This window comes from Cetorhinus maximus, chromosome 6 (assembly GCF_964194155.1).
Source record: "Cetorhinus maximus chromosome 6, sCetMax3.hap1.1, whole genome shotgun sequence".
Lineage (NCBI taxonomy): Eukaryota > Metazoa > Chordata > Chondrichthyes > Lamniformes > Cetorhinidae > Cetorhinus > Cetorhinus maximus.
In genome coordinates this window covers 5,960,238-5,975,769 of record NC_135884.1, presented here as the reverse complement: position 1 = coordinate 5,975,769, position 15,532 = coordinate 5,960,238, and the positions used below count along the sequence as shown (strand labels likewise).

General features: G+C 42.8%; 1 protein-coding gene and 1 pseudogene across 1 annotated transcript in view; both read right to left on the bottom strand.

The window, feature by feature from the left end:
* LOC144681500 (MICOS complex subunit mic25-like) overlaps positions 1 to 15,532 on the bottom strand; it is a 436,962-nt gene that overhangs the window by 328,245 nt on the left and 93,185 nt on the right. The window lies entirely within an intron of this gene.
* Positions 1,109 to 1,499, bottom strand: LOC144681293 (histone H2A-like; annotated as a pseudogene).

Sequence of the window (15,532 nt, the reverse complement as noted above, 5' to 3'; positions counted from 1 at the left end):
CCACTTCCCCCCCCCCACTTAATTGGCCAGGTTTTAAGGTGTTTTTCTGCCTCTTGCAGAAGATTGCATGGCTCCAGGTGGGTTGCAAGTGTATGCATGATGATGCATGATGCATCACAACTGTGTTAGACTGATGGATCAGTAGGTCTCTTCCTGTCCATCACTTTTGTGTGTTCATAGGTATATTTAAAATGCAAAAACGAACTATTAATGAATGACGGTACTGAAGTGTCATTTAAAGTTAAAGCGTACATCAACGATAGTTTTAATAAACATAGATTTTAATAAAAATCAAGAGGATTAATGGCACATCCGTGGCTTTAAACTGGTACCTGTATAGATAACAAAGGGTTGTTACACTGCCTGCTGTGCATCGCTTTCTAGTCAAGAAACATTTAACTCTGCTGATTTAACCTGAGTTTCAGCTGCTTCTCAACAATAACGAGAACAAACAGTTAAAAATCCAGTTCAAAAAGTTGTCAGGATCAACAGGCCTTCACACTGGTTGCAGATATATCACTGCAGATAGCAATACTCAGGAATCAATTCCATGAGTGGACTCAATGAAGTGGAGCATGTTTATGCTGCTTTTTAGAAATACAGGTATGCACATTTAACATGCTGTAACGTCAAGTGCTGTGTGCAAAGTGCATGCATACATAGCATGCACAAGTGCACACAAATCTATTTGCAAAGTCAGTCAGAAGGCAGCTCATCACCACCTTCTCAAGGGCAATTAGGGATGGACAATAAATGCTGACCTAGCCAGCGATGCCCACATCCCATGAAAGAATAAAAACAAGTATTTCTAAAGACCAGGACAGGCGAAATAAAGTAAATGTAAATAGGTCAGTGAAATTTCAGTGGATAGAATAATAGTATTGGCTAGAATACTACCAGTATTTGTAGGCATTGAGGATCTGCACCATACACCAGTGTGAAATTTGGATTTCCAGATACACAATGCAATCAATCTACAATGGTACACATGCTGCATTAAGTCAGATTTCAGTGCTTAATAGTTCCAAATGCTGTCATTATAAATAAACACATAAGGACCCAATTATTTTAATGATTGTTGATTTGATCTTTTTACAATCTTACCCCTTCAGGCGTAAACCTTGCTGGGGTGGCCGGTTTTCTTGGGCAGCAGCACAGCCTGGATGTTGGGCAGGATCCCACCCTGGGCTATGGTGACCCCTCCCAGCAGCTTGTTGAGCTCTTCGTTGTTGCGGATGGCAAGCTGCAGGTGGCAGGGGATGATGCGGGTCTTCTTGTTTCCCTGGGCCACGTTGCCGGACAGCTCGAGGATCTCAGCCGTCAGGTACTCGAGGACAGCGGCCAGATAGACCAATAGATCTGGCCCCGACACGCTGGGCATAGTGACCCTTGCACAGCAACCGGTGGATATGGCCGAAGGGGAACTGGAGACCGGCTCTGGAGGAGCGAGTCTTGGCCTTGGCATGCCCTTTGCCTCCACTTTTACCGCAACCAGACATTCTGTTGTTACTCCTGCTGAAAGTCTTCACAATGTTTGTTGGACTTCTGTTCCATGGGTGCCAATTCGCCTTTGATGCCCTGGCCTGGTGGCTACTCCTAATGCAAGAGGATGGCAACAGGCCATTTAACCATGAAACGGGACAATTGCAGCTGAGCCTGAGGTGCTGAGGGCAAACTGTCGCTTGCCATTTCAACACACCACCCTGCTCTCAGGCCCACATGTTCATCCTTGGCCTGCTGCAATGTTCCAGTGAAATTAACGCAAGCTGGAGGAACAGTACCTCATTTTCCGATTGGGCACTTTACAGCCTTCCGGACTTAATGTTGAGTTCAACAACTTCAGATCATGAACTCTCCCCTCCATCCTCACCCCTTTTTGATCCTCTTTCTTCAATATTTATTTTTTAATTTTTATATATATATATTTTTTTCCCACCTATTTCTATTATTGTTTTTTAAACTTATTTCCATTCATTGTTTTATCCCCACCTTTCAGCCTATTTTGATCTTTTATCCCACACCGTCCCCTGTTGACCTGGCTGGGGTTAGCTAACTCAACACAGACCCAAAATCGAACCTAAGGCTTTCTTTCTGGTCTTTCAGTACTGCATCTCATGCTGGGTACTGAGAAGCAAAGAAGGCAGTTACGTGCTAGAGACAGTGCGGAGAAGAGTAATGAGGCTAATCTCCAGCCTCATGCACCATGAAAGAGTGGAAATACATGGCCTTTTCAACATGGAATGGAGATGCCCAAAATGATATTATCGAGGAATACAAGGAAGGTATTAAAGAAAGGGAAAACTTTAAACCAGAATACTACTTCAAACTAAATTGTGGGAATAGGACAAAAGTGCACAGCTTCAAATTAATCACAGGCAACTTTAAGACTGAGATCAGATAGTTCCTTATGCGGAGAGTAGTTAACACTTGGAACAGTCTTTCAGGTAAAGTAATCCAGGCAACAACACCATAAGCATTTAAAAAACAATTAAATGCAGCAATAAAAACAAAAATTGCTGGAAAAACTCAGCAGGTCTGACAGCATCTGTGGAGAGAAAGTCAGAGTTAGCATTTCGAGTCCGTATGACTCTTCTTCAGAACTAAAGAGAAGTAAAAATGTGGTGAAATATATACTGTTTAAGGGGGTTGGGACAGGTGAAGCTGGATAGAAGGCCAGTGATAGGTGGAGGCAAAGAAGGGATTGCAAAAGATGTCATAAACAAAAGGTCGAAGGGGTGTTGACGGTGGTGATACTGGCTAAAGGAGGTGGTAATGGTGACATTAAGAGTAGAAAGCGGAATGAGCAAGTGACAGAGGCCCTAGTGGGGGTGGGGTGGGGGGAGGAGACGGTGTGGGAAAAAGGTCAAAATAGGCTAAAAGGTGGGGATAAAACAATGAATGGAAATAAATTTTTTAAATGATAATAGAAATAGGTGGGAAAAATATATATATAAAAATTTAAAAATAAATATTGAAAAGAGGGGTGAGGATGGAGGAGAGAGTTCATGATCTGAAGCTGTTGAACTCAATATTAAGTCCGGAAGGCTGTAAAGTGCCTAATCGGAAGATGAGGTGCTGTTCCTCCAGTTTGCGTTGAGCTTCACTGGAACATTACAGCAGTCCAAGGACGGACATGTGGGCATGAGAGCAGGGTGACGTGTTGAAATGGCAAGCGACAGGGTCATGCTTGTGGACAGACCGAAGGTATTCTGCAAAGCGGTCACCCAGTCTGCGTTTGGTCTCTCCAATGTAGAGGAGACCGCATTGGGAGCAGCGAATGCAGTAGACTAAATTGAGGGAAGTGCAAATGAGGCGCTGCTTCGCTTGAAAAGAGTGTTTGGGCCCTTGGATGGTGAGGAGGGGGGAAGTAAAGGGGCAGGTGTTGCATCTTCTGCGATTGCATGGGAAGGTGCTGTGGGAGGGGGTTGAGATGTAGGGGGTGATGGAGGAGTGGGCCAGGGTGTCCCAGAGGGAACGGTCCCCACGGAATGCCGACAAGGGGGGTGAAGGGAAGATGTGTTCCCTCAGGGACACCCTGGTCCACTCCTCCATCACTCCCTACACCTCAACCCCCTCCCACGGCACCTTCCCGTGCAATCGCAGAAGGTGCAACACCTGCGCCTTTACTGTCCTCACCATCAAAGGGCCCAAACGCTCCTTTCAAGAGAAGCAGCGCTTCACTTGCACTTCCCTCCATTTGGTCTACTGCATTCGCTGCTCCCAATGCAGTCTCCTCTACATTAGAGAGACCAAACGCAGACTGGGTGACCACTTTACCTTCGGTCTGTCTGCAAGCATGTCACTTGCCATTTCAACACAACACCCTGCTCTCATGCCCACATGTCCGTCCTTGGCCTGCTGCAATGTTCCAGTGAAGCTCAACGCAAACTGGAGGAACAGCACCTCATCTTCCGATTAGGCACTTTACAGCCTTCCGGACTGAATATTGAGTTCAACAACTTCAGATCATGAACTCTCTCCTCCATCCTCATCCCTTTTTGATGCCTTTCTTCAATATTTATTTTTATATATATATATATATATTTTTTCCCCATCTATTTCTGTTATTATTTTTTAAATTTATTTCCATTCATTGTTTTATCCCCACCTTATAGCCTATTTTGACCTTTTTTCCCACATCGCCTCCTCCCCCCATCCCACTCCCACTAGGTCCATCTGTCACTTGCTTATCCTGCTTCCTACTCTTAATGTCACCATTAGCACCTCCTTTAGCCTGTATCACCACCGTCAACACCCCTTCGACCTTTTGTTTAACACATCTTTTGCAATCTCTCCTTTGCCTCCACCTATCACTGGCCTTCTATCCAGCTTCACCAGTCCCACCCCCCTTAAACAGTATATATTTCACCACATTTCTACTTCTCTTTAGTTCTGAAGAAGGGTCATACAGACTTGAAACGTTAACTCTGTCTTTCTCTCCACAGATGCTGTCAGGCCCGCTGAGTTTTTCCAGCAATTTTTGTTTTTGTTTCAGATTTCCAGCATTCTGCAGTATTTTGCTTTTATCTAAATGCAGCAATAGCCTGGCATGTCAATGGGATTGGTGAGTAATAAAGAAAACTGCAAGAGTTTCACATGCTGTATACTGAAGCCACAGCTTTCACATACACCTGTATAATTTTCAGATACAGGAGTTTATCTTCATTTGCACACCAGTCATGTTGTCATTCATTTCACATAAAGTTTTACAGCTTCACACTTCATTGGGTGAATTTCTACTGATGATGAGGCAGCTTGCGCTAAAATTTTACACTAATATAACATTCAGTTCGCTGAGGCGTGAAATGAGAGCTGCTCAGAAATAAATAATTCCGAATCAAATGTGCATTAGTCACATACAGTATTCTTATGAAACTTAAATACAATTTGGGGTACAGTAAATGAAGTGCAAATCCCAGCAGATTAATGAATTTAAAGAGACAGCAAACCGTTCGTATAATTCATGCACAGCCCTCTCCACAATGAACAATGATAATATGTAGCAGCAGAAGAATCAGAATTGCCAGTGAATGAAGATAAAGGACGATTAATACATTTGAATGGTTCAGTTAGTAAATTTACACCCAATGTGGAACTAAACCATATGAATTAGAAGGCCTCAAAATGTGAACTCCTGCCTGACTGGAGTTGGTCGACCTTGGCACACAGGCAGCAGGGGAAATACAAATAGTCTGTGACTCTGTGACCCAGGGGAAGAGAGGAAACAAAAAAAAACAGAGTTAATATACCTCATTGCTATTCACTGACTGCTCCTGGATGTACATGTGTACTTGCACTTGCAATTTGGGAGGAAGGCAATAGCAGTCTGGACTGGCCTTCTCCCATGACTTGCATTGACCTAGTACATTTAACGTAGCAAAACCTCCCTGTGCATTCACAGGAAGGTTATCAATCAGAATATGTCTTCTAGCCACATAAGGTGATATTAGGACACACAACCAAAGGCTTGGGCAAAAAGGTGGGGTTTTGGAGCATCTTGTAGGACAAGAGAGAGGTAAAGAGGTGGAGAGGTTTAGGGAGGAAATTCCAGAGGCAAGAGTCTCGGAAGATGAAGCCACAGCTATTAATGGTGGAGTGATGAAAATTGGGGATGCACAAGAAGCCAGAATTGGAGGACCAGAGGTCTTGGAGGGTTCTAAGGCTGCAGGAGGTTACAGAGATAGGGAGGTCATGGAGGGATTTGAAAACAAGGATGAAAATTTTAAAATTGGGGTGTTACCAGACCAGGAGCAGGACTAAAATAATGGGTGGATGTGACATTGCGACTTAGAATACTACCAGCATTATAGAACAACTTGCCACTTTTCTTTGTGTACATAATCTTTGGGAGAGATAGACGTGGACAGTTTGCTGCTGTGGGACCATGCTCCAGGAGTAATGTTGCACCTTAAGGAGAGGGACTGGAAAATGGTGAACACAAATTAGAAAAAGTACGTCCCTAGACAATCTGCCCAAACAAGGACTAGGTTTTAGGCCAGTACAGAGTGGGGGAAAGGCGGTGGTGGTTGGGGGCAAGGGGGCATGGTGAGGGAGAAAAGAACAAAAGGGAAGGCCTGTGTAAATTTTAAGGACATCTCTTTTCACCTTTTATTGAAGTTTTCACAGCAAGGCACATCCTTGATATACAAAACAGCACCGGTTGTAAAAAACCTTTCTGTAGCCTTGGAGTAAGCTTTGGGACTTGAGGATATCACGGAGGGACTTAATTACTTTTGTCATTGAAGCCTGCATTCGACCTTCTTGATACAATAGGTTTCGAAGACCGTGGGTGATCGCAGAGGACCTTTTGCTGTGTTCAATACTGAAATCCACGTTCAACTGACCTTGTTCACACAACCAACGCTGCACATAGCTATTATTCCTGAATTTGCTGAAAACTTCAGAAAATGTTAAAGCACCTTCCTATAAACCTCTGTAATTACATCCCTATGATCGCATTTTCATTTAAAATTCTTCATTTCAGTCAATTGTCTTGCCTGGTTATGCAGCATCAGCTAAAGAACAGACAAAAGCTTTGCTACACAGAATATGATACCGTTCATCCCTTTGACCATTAAAGGACAAATTTCACAGGCTTTCCACATCCCAGAAGGGCTCCTGCATTAAGTTAGAAACAGGAGTATTGTTGCTGTCTGTTTTTCAAAACATTTTATGAATGAATTTTGTGTTCATATTGGTAAAGGATAAGGGCCTTCCCAAATTGTCATCCAGTGTCTGCATCAGCCACTCCCGGGTCAGGTACACCATGGGTTAGATGACAACAGCTTGCGCTTATATCACTTATTGCCTTTAATGTAAGTAAATCACTCCAAGGTGTTTCACAGGAACGCTCATAAAATCACAGAATAGTTACAACAAAGAAGGAGACCATTCAGCCCATTGTGTCTATGCCATCTCTCTGTAAGAGCAACTCACCTAGTTCCACTCACCTGCCTTTTCACCATAACCCTGCAAATTTTTCTCTTTAGATAATTATCCAATTCTCTTTGAAAGCCACCATTGAATCTGTCTCCACCTCACTCTCAAGCACTTCATTCCAGATCATAAGCCCTCATAGTTGACTGTGGCTATTTTGCCAATCACCTTAAATTGGTGTCTTCTGGTCTCAACCCCTCCACCAATGGGAACAATTTCTCTCTACCTACTCTGTCCAGACCACTCATGATTTTGAACACCTCTATCAAATCTCCTCTCAATCATCTGTTCTCTAAAAAGAGCAGCTCCAGTTTCTCCAATCTATCTTCGTAAGTCAATTCCCTCATCCCTGAAGCCATCTCCTAACGCCTTCACATCCTTCCAAAAGAATGGTGCCCAAAATTGGACACAATATTCCAGTTGAGGCCGGACCATAACTTCCTTGCTTTTTAATGTTATTTCTAAATTTCCCTATTTCTAAAGCCTACATGCCTTATTAACCACTTTCTGAACATGCCCTGCTGTCTTCAAAGATTGATGCACACATACCCCTAAGTCCCTCTGTTCCTGCACCCCTATTAGCACTATTAAAAATTTTGACAGCAAGTCACAGGATAATATATTAGGTGACCGAAAAGGTAGGTTTTAAAGAACAACTTAAAAGATAATAGAAAGATAGAGGGGGAAAGAGGCTTTCAGGACTTTGGGCCCACATACTGAAGGAGCGGCCTCCAATGCATGCATTAAAATGTAGCGTACACTGTTCTATCAAACATTTCCAGAACAGTGACAACAAGGTTTAAAGATATGGAAATCTCCTTCTGTACTGTCAAACACTTACAGTTGTTTCTGAGCAGTTCAGATACAGCATAAAGCTTCCTCTGCACCGTCCCATCAAACACTCCCATGTCAGATTTGACAAGAAGCTCAGATGAGGTTCCTTCTTTCTATCCTACAATGTTGCTGAGCCGCAACCTCAGCAAAACACACCCTTCCAAACCACTATGACAATTTTTTGCAATCCCCGCTTCAGCTAAGCTATGCAAGGGTGCCAAGTGATTTCAGGCCCATGCCTGCAAGAAATTACATTAAGACCTACTTTATGTAAGTCCCTTAGCAGCCATCAGACAGCAGACTTCTATCAATCTAGCCTAGACTCAAATCCAAGACCCAAAGATGAAACAATGGCGCCTAGCCCAGTACACCATCCAACTTAAACAAAGCAGGGAGCAATTGGAGCTTCTGAATTTGAACTTGGGGCATAACACACAATATTTAACATGATACAGATACTGCACCATGATCTCCAGCACAGAAAACCACCACCTTGAGCTACAACACTGAAAATATAATCAGCATTTTATTTGTATGTTGCAGTTAAACCGATGATGTCAGATGGGGAAACATGAACTCTGAAAATCTGAAATAAAAACAACAAATGCCAGAATTGCAAAGGAGATCAATCAGTTTAAAAAACAAATCAAATTTATGAGGGAGACCCCTTGTTTCATATGAATTAGGACTTCATGTATCATTCCAATCCGGTATATCATACTCAGGGTGAATGGAGCAGTTTCCTCTACATAGAGATCAAAGGTAGATTAGATGACTGGTTAATTGGACATCTCTGTTCCTGCTCATCAGTGTAATCCTAAATCTCGCCCAGATTTGTCACTTCAAATCCCTCCCCCACCGCCACCGTTCTAGTCTCACTCCAAATTCTCCCTCTGCACCAGTCAAGTTCAGCTCAAACTTCAGACAAAATTGAATCAAGCAATCTTGCATTAAGAATAGACAGCATCTGATTTTCTTCCTCTGCACTCCGCAATCCTATGATCTGAATGTCAACTTCAAATGTCAACTTCAACAGCCCCGGGGTTTTCCTCTGTCCCTGACTACCATAATGAGCATGACTGTGATGGTACTTGTATCAAACAGAGCACATTCAGCTTTTTTTCCTGCAACTTAAAAATCCAATATCAACACTCTGAACCTGAAGTACCACCCTGATCTCCTTTTTGCTGATTAAATCCTCACCAATGATACCAGTTCTGGTGAAGGGTGTCAGCCAAAGCCCTAATCTTACTTGATCTTTCAGAAGTTGACTGATCCTGGTACTTCCAGTATTTTCTGCTTTTATGCAATCCCACAAACATAGTTCATCTTACACCTCACATGCATGTTTGGCTTTGCTTCCTGTTGCAGCTATCTATTTAAGCTTTGCTAATAGTATTCCAAGGAAGTCTGTAAGCTCACGGGGAACTGCTTAAAAATCAACAAAAAAGTAAACGAAATTCTAACACAGCTCAGTAGCCAATCTTCCTTTCCTTCTCCCAGTCTATCCCTGAAATGCTACATTACCTAGCGTTGTTTGCCTCCTTCTCCCATCCTTCGAAGACCCCTTCTCAAGTGCCTATGCCGAATAGAGAACAGGCTAGATTCACACGAGAAGGCAGAGATCGTTCCATCTCCTGACTCCACCTAAGTCTCTCCTTCTCCCATAGAGAAACACAAGAATAACATTACAATGTTATCAAGGAGGCAAATCAGGAGGGAAGAAGTTGGCAAAACCAGGGAGGAAGAGAACTGAAAGCACATTAGAACTGGAAGCAAAAAGTAGGATCAGGAGGAATTGATGAAGGAGATCACCTGAAGTAGAAGTAAGGCGCAGGGATGGTCAAAGGAGCAACATGTTCAGACTTTCAATATAGTTCTGAATAAAAACAGGTTTAAACACCAGAGAATAGGCTGACTTTAAAGATTCACTGAGCATTACAAGGTTATTACAAGCAAATAAAGAATCTGCATATGTCAGCTGGGGTTCAATGGGTAAGCTCTTTCATCTCTTGAGTCAGGGAGTTGTAGGTTCAATGGCTACCCTGAAGTTACGAAAGGCTATAGAAATAGCTATAGAAAGACAAGTCTTTCTTATATATACACACATATGCTAACTATCCATGGTGCTCTTTGTTGTCAACTTATAGAGCCTTATGTCAGGAAGATATAATAATTTTCATAATGCTATTGGAATTTATTGCAGAGTAATACTGGGGCCTGAGTGTGTGTATGTGTGTGTGTGTGTAACTTAATTGAATTAATGACAGCTGGTCTGAAGGCTTTGATATATCAGGAGATAAGCTAGGTTTGAAATGTTAAATAGGTAAACATGGGAGAAGTTTTAGAATGTGCGGTATAAAGGGAACATTTGCATTTTTAAATAAACCAGACTGGCTTGAATTCAAAAGAGGGGGTGAAATGTTTCACCTAGCCAGGAGTAGCTAAGAAACAGTGAGTTTACTTTCCCAAAGATTACTGGTAAAATTGGTAATATGATAGATTTTTATTATTCGAGAGGTAAAGTCCATAGACATGGTGAAACAATAGGAATTTGCCCTCAAAGGGGAAATCTGTATAAAGGAGATGAGGTTGTGTAGGAAAGAAGGCATTCTAAGATCTGACAAGTGTGAAAAGCCTCTAAGACTGAAGTTAAGAAAACTCACTTTGAATTTGACTATTCAGGGTATCGTGTTACTTTGCCTGGGTCTTTTAAAATATGTGTTTTATTATTGCCTTAATGGAGGTGTAACTGGGAGTTAGATTAACTAGGGGAGTTGGGGTTATCATGGTAGTAATTTGTAAACCTATGTATGTGCTTAAAATCATATTTTCTTTTGTTCAATAAAAGTTTAATTTAACTTTGTAAGAAACCTATAAGACTCGGTGGTCTTCTTACTACTGAATTCAAAGCACACATCTTGAAATATATACAAATTGCAGAACAGTTGTGGCAGTTGTTTCAAGTTTCCCTTTGGGATTTGAGCAGCTCAGCTTTTACCATCGGCTGTGCCATAACACTTGCGAAGAGTGCTTTCAATTTATTTGCTCCTTCCTCTGGTTCATGCCTCTTCATGTACATCAAAGATAAGGAAGGTTCTAAGCTCTTTCCAAGCCTCCCCTAAACCATTCTGAGTCAGCTGTTGGCACATATGTGAATCGATGATAACCTGTCCACTAATATTTCCACTTTACGAGGAAAGTACACAGCTTCTGCTCAATGTCCGTCCTCAACAGCATAACAGGATACCAGCCCACTGCACAAGTCCATGCTCCAACTGCACTGTTCAACTGAGCTCCAAACATGGGCAACCATGCTGCTAAGGGGAAAATTAATAATGGGTCTCAAATAATGTCTTGTCTTACTGTGGCAACCAGGTACACAAAGCACAGTTCCAGGAATGAGAGGACTTAATTAACTAACAAAAAAGCTGTCTGCTCATTAAGGACAGAAAATAAAATATGCATTCAACTACGTACAAGTTATTAAGCATCCGTCTTGTAGCACATACTCAAAAAACACTCATATGAGCCCCGGCCTCCATTTAAATTTTCCTGCTCATCTTTGATTCAGAGTCAACTAATGGATGACTAGTTTTCTGTTCTCAACTGGTAAATGCAAATTTGTTCTTAAAACTTTGTGCCATTTCTGCTCTTCTGTTTGCACTTTTTAAAAATTCTTTCTACTTATTGCTTATTGAAATTTTTATATTGTCAGTTGGTAGCACTTTTGCCTCTGAGTCATAAGGTTCCAAGTTCAAGTCCCAATCCAGGACATGAACTCAAAAATTAAGGTTTACAATCCAGTACCATACTGAGGGAGCTCAGCAGTGTCAGAGCTTTCAGGTGAGATGTTAAACCAAGGCCCCACCTGTCCTCTCAGGTGGCATAATTTTGAAGAAGAAGTTATCTACCTTATCTTGTCAATATTTATCCCTCAATCAACAGCACTAAAAGAACAGATTATCTCACCATTACCACATTTCTGTTTGTGGGAGCTTGCTGTGTACAAATTGGCTACTGCATTTCCCACATTACAACAGTGACTACACTTCAAAAGTACTATATTCACTGTAAAGTGTTTTGAGATGACCTGTGGTTATGAAAGGCAAGTCTTATTCCTTTTTTTCACCCCATACTATATGCATGATACAACCAAAGAGCCATAGAAAAGTTACAGTGCAGGAAGAGGCCAATCAGCCCATCATGTCTGCGCTGGCCAAAAAAAGAAAAAATAGAGACTAGCCGTTCATTTTAATCTCACTATCCAGCACCTGGGCCATGGCCTTGCAGTTGCAGATCCAGGTACCTTTTAAATGTGTTGAGCATTTCAGCCTCAACCACCAAATTAGGCAGCGAGTTCCAGACACCCACCACCCTCTGGGTGAAAAAGTTTTTCCTCATGTCCCCTCTAATCCTTCTACCAATCACCTTAAATCTATGATCCCTGGTAATTGATCCCTCAGCTAGGGAAAACAAGTCTTTCCTGCCTACCCATCTAGGCCCCTCATAATTTTGTACACCTCAACTGGGTCACCCCTCAGCCTCCCCTGTTCTAAGGGAAACAACCCTAGCCTATCCAATCTTTCCTCATAGCTGCAATTTTCGAGTCCTGGCAATATTCTTGTAAACCTCCTCTGTACTTTCCCCAGACCAATTATGTCCTTCCTGTAATGTAGTGACCAGAACTTTACACAAAGTTCCAGTTGTTGCCCAACCAGCATTTTATACAGTTCCATCATTACATTCCTGCTTTTGTATTCAATATCTCGTCCAATAAAAGAAAGCATTCCATATGCTTTATTGACCACCCTGTCCACCTTCAGGGACCTGTGGACATGCACTCCAAGGTCTCTCACTTCCTCAGCCCCTCCCAATATCCTCCCAATTATTAAGTATTCCCTTGTTTTGTTTGCCCTCCCCAAATGGATTACCTCACAATTTTCCAGATTGCCATTTTTCAACCTACTCAACCAAACCATTGATACCATTCTAGAGAAAAAGCTATCTTCTTCACTATCAACTCAACAACCAATTTTTGAGCCATCTGGAAATTTTCCAATCTTGCCTCCCACGTTTAAGTCCAAATCACTAATATATACAACAAACAGCAAAGGCCCCAACACTGAACCCTGTGGAACACCACTGGAAACCACTTTCCATTCCCAGAAACATCCATGGACCATTACCCTTTGTTTCCTGTCACTGAGCCAATTTTGTATCCAACTCGCCACCTTCCCCTGTATCCCATGGATCTAACTTTTCTGATCAGTCTGCCATGTGGGGCCTTGTCAAATGCCTTACTAAAGTCCATGTAGACAACATCCACTGCACTACCCTGATCCCTGGTCACAGGTTGAGTGAGCTGGTTCCAGGCTTTCGTCAATGATCTGAGACCAACAGATTGGGTGTGCAAGAAAGTTCCCCATGCTGATTTATGCCTTCAATTTTCTTTCCATCCCCAAGGCAAAGGTATTTGGTCTCTACTCAGTACCACCTTCAAACAAGGTTAGGATCTGAAAACCAAAAACGCAGATCGTATCAACCAGTGGCATATTCTGTTGAGATTCCAACATACTGTCCCTCTATGAGAAAGTAGCTTTTCAAAAACCGGAATGGATTGTGTAGCCAAGCCAGGCAAAAAACAAAAAGCAAGGGGCTTGCATTCAGGGCAGCCCACAAAGTGCTTCATAGTACCTTTCCAAAATGTAGTAAGTATTGCAATATAGGGAAAGGTGTCAGCCATTTTGTCATCAAAGGTTCCACACATAGCATAGCAACTAGATACATGACCAACTAATCTGTTCTTTTGATAATGTTGGTTAAGAGATAAGCACTGTCCATGAGATAGGGGAGAATTCCCCTGCTCTTTTTCAAATAGTGTCAGTGGATTGTTTATGTTCATTTGAGAGGTTAGGCAGCGCCTCATCTGAAAGACAGCACCTCTGTACCGTGGCATCAGCCTGGATTACGTGCTAAAATCGCTGGTGAGCCACAAAGCAAGTGTTTTGCCACTGGTACAAATCACTGAAAGAAAACTCCATGGACTGAATCTTCCGGCCGGCAAACAGGGGCGGGGCCCGCTCGCCAACGCATAAAATGATGCGGGGTGACGTCGGGCGTGCGTCCCGATGTCACAGTGCGTCAATCAGACTTTCAGTTTGGTGGGTACGCCCGCCGACCTGTCAATGGCCTATTAAGGCCATTAACAAAATAATTGAAGTCATTAATGGACCTGCCTGTCCAATCTTAAGGTTGGCGGGCAGGCCGGGAGCCCTGGCGGGCTTCTGAAAAAGCATGAAACCTCACCCACGGGTGGGATGAGGTTTCATGAGGATTTAAAAATCTCACAATATTTTAAAATAAAAGTTATGGACATGTCCCAACTCACATGACAGTGTCACATGAGGGGATATGGCAGGGAAATTTTTTTCTCAGCTTTATTTAAAGTTTAAAATGTGTGCCGACCTCCCTGAGGCAAAGATCTGTGCGCTCTTACGCGCACGTATGTGAAAGAGCGCACTCCCGGCTGAGGGAATCCCGCCCCCCCGCCCGCACAGGGAGCACAAAGCGCTTCCTGGCAGACGTCACGCTGGGCGGGCCTTAATTGGCACGCCCACATAAAATTCCGATCGGTAGCCTGCCCGCCCGGCCATGCCTGCTCCCACACTTCCTCCCTGATAGGGGGAAAATGTTGCCCCATAGATCAGTACTCAACAGTGCTGAACGTCTTTTGAAGCTTACATGTTTCTTAACAGCCAAAAATGATATTTCTGAGTGGGTTTGAACTCCATGGTAAAGAGTGCTATCCATGCAACCAAAGTTGGCAGTTAAAGGGGATGGAATGAAAATTGAAGGCATGAATGAGCCTGGGGCACTTTCATGCACACCCAACCTGTTGGTCTCAGACCATTGACAAAAGCCTGGAACCAGCACACTTCCCCTTTCATCATACTTAATGGGTTAAGTGTATTAATATTCTTGCTGGTGTGGAGACTCTCAAATTTGGTTTCTCTCCATGTTACACCAGTCTCATGATGTCACCAAGAGAGCTCTCAAAAGAACTATTAGTAAACAGCAGTGGGTGTGGTTTCAGACAAGCTGAACAGTCAAGGAGTGCCAGTGAGATGGTATGGAAATCTGCACTGCCAGCTAGTAACAGGGTTTCGGTGGTTCAGCAAGGTCGACTAAAGTCATCCCACTGTTTTCTTTGGAGCCACACATTTCCATCATTAGGATCACTAGTTAGAGGGAGAGCCTTTATGATGTAAAGAAAATGAACTTTACTTAAAAACAACACAAATATATTCAATAAAAACAGAAAATGCTGGAAAAACTCAGCAGGACAGGCAGCATTCTGTGGAGAGAGAAACAGAGTTAACATTCTGAGTCCATATGACTTCTTCAGAACTAAAGAGAAGTAGACATGTGATGGATTTTATACTGTTTAAGAGGGGGTGGAGCAAAGATGTCATGGACACAGGACAAAGGGAGTGTTAATGCTAATGTTAAAGACTAAAGAAGGTGCCGATAGTGGCATAAAGGTAAGATAACAGAACGTGTTAATTGCATGGGCAGGTGCCATGGGGAGGGGGTGAGGAGTTAGGGTTGATGGAGAAGTGGACCAGGGTTTCATGGAGGAACAGTCCCCGCAGTATGCTGACAGGGGTGGTGGGGGGGGCGTCTCTGGCTAGGCCAGCATTTATTGCCTATCCCTAATTGCCCTTGTCCAGGAGGCATTTGAGAGTCAACCACATTTTCA